The sequence below is a fragment of the Triticum urartu genome, chromosome 2, assembly GCF_003073215.2.
Source record: "Triticum urartu cultivar G1812 chromosome 2, Tu2.1, whole genome shotgun sequence".
Taxonomy (NCBI): Eukaryota; Viridiplantae; Streptophyta; class Magnoliopsida; order Poales; family Poaceae; genus Triticum; species Triticum urartu.
The window spans coordinates 725,661,188-725,665,352 of NC_053023.1; the positions used below are offsets into that span (position 1 = coordinate 725,661,188).

The window sequence follows — 4,165 nt, forward strand, 5'->3', positions numbered from 1 at the left end:
ACCTTAGTTAGCTCATAAACGATCCATTTCACCTTAGTTAGCTCATAAACGATCCATTTCAACTAACTTAGCTCATAAATGATCTATTTCACCTAAGTTAGCTCATAGAGGATCCATTTCACCTTAGTTAGCTCATAAATGATCCATTTCACCTAATTTACCTCATAAAGGATCCATTTCACCTTAGTTAGCTCATAAACGATCCATTTCAACTAAGTTAGCTCATAAATGATCCATTTCAACTAAGTTAGCTCATAAACGATCCATTTCACCTAAGTTAGCTCATAAATGATCCATTTCACCTTAGTTAGCTCATAAACGACCCATTTCAACTTAGTTAGCTCATATATGATCCATTTCACCTAAGTTAGCTCATAAATGACATATACTTCTTGTTCTAGTCTTCTTGTTCTAGTCTTCTTCTTGTTCTAGTCTTCTTCTTCTAGTCACCTTTTTCTAACTTTCTTATTTTCCATTTTGCAAATTTCATTCACTTCACAGAAGCTAGCTTGCAATGATGGAGTGCTTGTTTTTTCTTTCATTCTCTTCAAGTATTCTTCTAGCTTGCTATGATGGAACTTGCTATCTTGATGAAACTTTGCATTGTAATATGTATGGATGGAACAATGTGTATGTGCAACTTGATGGAACTTGCTATGTATGAATGGATGGAACTATATATGTATGTACGATGAAACTTATGTGCTGGATATGTCATATGTTTGCTGTTAAATAGCCCTGTGAAATATATATATATATATGTCATATATATTTGCTTTCAAAATTGTTGCATTTAAAAAAACATAAAAAATGAGGCAAAGCAAGATCTTTGTCGTCAGCCACTGATGGCAAAGCCACCTTTGCCGACAGCCGTGGACGGCAAAGCAGCCACGTGGCGGCCGCCTGTGCCTCCTAGGAACTGACCCATTTGGCCAGTTTGCCTATAGTGGCGGACGGCAAAGGTTTTGCCTACAGTGGCTGACGGCAAAGGCCTGCTGTGTAGTGACGTCCAACTGACATCATTGGGCGGACGGCAAAGGTCGAACAAATTTTGCCATCAGCGTCGGACGACACAGGCTGCCGTTAGCCACCTAACGGACTAACAGCGTAATTATTGTCGTCTGCTTTCTTTGCCGTCAGCTGCTGATGGCAAAGGCCCCTTTGCCGTCAGCCGCCGAAAGCAGACAACAAAGTAGCTCTTTGCCGATCCTTACTTTGTCGGAGCCTTTTACCGTCAGCGGCAGACGGCAAAGACCTTTGCCGTCCGCGGTTCCTGCCTTTGCCGTCTGCCGTGGCTGATGGCAAAGTAGCTGATTCCTGTAGTGGTTTAGGGTTTAGGGTTTAGGGTTTAGGGTTAGGGTTTAGCCTTGCTGACTGAGTCCACCGGGATCAAAGCACATGGCCAGCCTTGGAGATTGAGATTTCTATTTTTAAATGTTGGCATCAAGATATCTAATATCCACAAATTTCACATTCAATTTTTTTGACCAAGAAATAAACATAAGAGTTTGATAGTATATAGATCGTAGGATCCATATTACTTGTCGCTTAAATGGATGTATTTAGATGTATTTCAGTGCTAGATACATCTGTTTGGACGAAAAGTAATATGGATCAGAGAGAGTATCAGACTTTTCATTATTTCCCTATGTATGGACAACATTTTGGTGAAATTTTGCAGTACTACTATCCACTCTATTGATGCTATAGGAACAGTAACAATGATAACATCAAAAGTACCATTTGGATACTCATGTAATCATGTTTATGCCTCTAAAATTCAGACAGAATAGTCACACGTATTTTTTTACAAGAATCATGCATGGTAGGCTACTCATGTGTTACAAAGAGTACACTGGAATTTTCCTCTATATAAGAACTAAATCATTTAAAACAAGAATTCCTATGTTTTTCCTTTGTTTCAAACCAGGTTTGTTGTATTTTTTACTATACTGCAATGAAATGAATATAAAATCTTATAACACAAATCAATGAATTGTTTCTTATATAGTTCATCCAAACAGTACCTCTCTGTGTAGTTCAAAGAGAATTTGAGTTCTTCTATAAAAACAATCATTTCTACTCTCTATGTTGTGCTTGTTTAGTGTATCTAAATAGCTATATTGACTAGACTATTGATGTGACATTATATTTGCATGTTAGGATTTGTTCTCTGCTGGTAGTGACACAAGCTCTAGCACGGTGGAATGGGCAATGACGGAGCTTCTCCAAAACCCATCATCAATGTCTAGATCTTGCAACGAGCTTGCAGAAGTTATTGGACCCAAAATAAACATTGACAAAGATGATATTGTTTGGTTGCCCTATCTCCAAGCTGTTATAAAAGACTTTTAGACTTCATCCTCCTGGCCCGATCTTGTTGCCACGCAAACCCAAGAGAACATTGCAAATAGCAAGTTACACAATACCTAAAGATTCACGTGTGTTCATAAACATATGGGCGATAGGTCGAGATAATGATGTATGGACTGAACCTGAGAAGTTCATGCCAGAGAGGTTCCTGGGTTCAGCAGTTGATTTTAAGGGTGCCAATTTTGAGCTCCTTCCATTTGGTGCCGGACGTCGGATCTTCCTCGGAATGCCATTGGCTATTAGGATGGTGCATTTGGTCTTCTCTTCATTGTTAAATCAATTTAAGTGGAGTCTCCATGTTGAGCTTGAAAGGGATGGGATTGATATGGAAGAAAAGTTTGGCCTATCACTTACGAAGGTCGTGCCTCTTCGTATTGTACCAACACCGATTTGAATTAGAAACAAAATGTGTCCCTACTAAGACTATTTTAAATGTTTTTATTATGTAATAATTCAAATCTATCACCCATGGAATTTATACAATTATTTATGTCACAGTTAAACTTTAACAAAACTTGACTTCCTCGCAGTGCACATGTTGAATGATATGTTGTTTTTACACGGAGATATGTTGTGTTATAAAGTTGCTGATCCTACAAAGGTATTCATACATGCCATCCTAGCCACCCAGATTAACTTTTTAGGTTTGTATAACACCATGTTGCAAAAAATTAAATGCGTTGCTTAAAAATACAACATTTCATTCACATGCGATGGATGGTGGATGATCATTCGATGAGATATTATTGAGAGCATTAAAGAGAAGACAAATGATTAACTTAATATGGAAATTTGACCTTTACACCTTATGTATTGTGTTGGAGCAATAGTAATTGTTCTCAGAGAAACAAAATAAAATGTGAAGTTGCTTTTCTAAGCTCGAGCACACATGAGCTCAAGTGGACAGTAAAATAAAAAAATCAGAATTTTCATTTGCATCAAACATTGACAAATGTTTTATTTGCTTTCAAAGTGTCATTATGGAATGACATTCATGGAAAACATGGCCAGAAAAAAAATCAATGGTCAAATTTTTTGTCAATGTTTGGTACAAAAAATCAGATTTGTTATTTTGTTCTATTATTTTGCTGTTCATCTGAGATCACATGAGTTCGAGCTCAGTTTAGCCACCTCTAATAAAATGTGCATATTTTCACATCAGGAATATGTACACCATTCAAAGATTCTAGAGTTTCATTACTCATAATTTGTCACCATGAAAATTATCCTCTCCAACATATGGAAATATTTCCTTGTCCAGAATATTTCACTTATAAATCTTTTGCGCATTCCAAAGTTAGAAAATCTTTTTCATAGTTGAAACATTTGTGCCTTTGTTATACCGTCACCAATAATATGAAAAGGCACAATTAAGTTTTTTTTATGTCCAAATCAAATAGTTATAAAAATTTCAAATGGTATGAAGCAAGTTTTAAAATTACACGAACATTTTGTTACATTGTATACATTGGTGTCATCCCCTCGAACACTATCGAATTCCTATGTTTCCACAACTCTCACATGACCAAGAGGTGTAGTGCACGTAGAGATTTGGCGTGTCTTCCGGCTAATGCATGCCTCATAGTCCAAGACTGGCATATCCTGGCCCAGACCTCTCTAGCGAACACGCATTGGATCAATAGGTGGAAGACCCCTCCTCGCGAGTCTATCCGAGGTACACACCCGATCTCGAAGGGCCAACCATGCAAAGAAGCGACATCATAGGGGTGCATGCGATGACCATAGGCCTATCGTGGGAGAAGCCTGAAGTGTTGCGAATTTCGGCCAATAG

At 37.8% G+C, this 4,165-nt stretch overlaps 1 pseudogene; it reads left to right on the top strand.

The window, feature by feature from the left end:
* Nucleotides 1–2,214: 2,214 nt before the first annotated feature.
* LOC125538244 lies at nt 2,215–2,919 on the top strand (annotated as a pseudogene).
* The last annotated feature ends 1,246 nt before the right edge of the window (nt 2,920–4,165 follow it).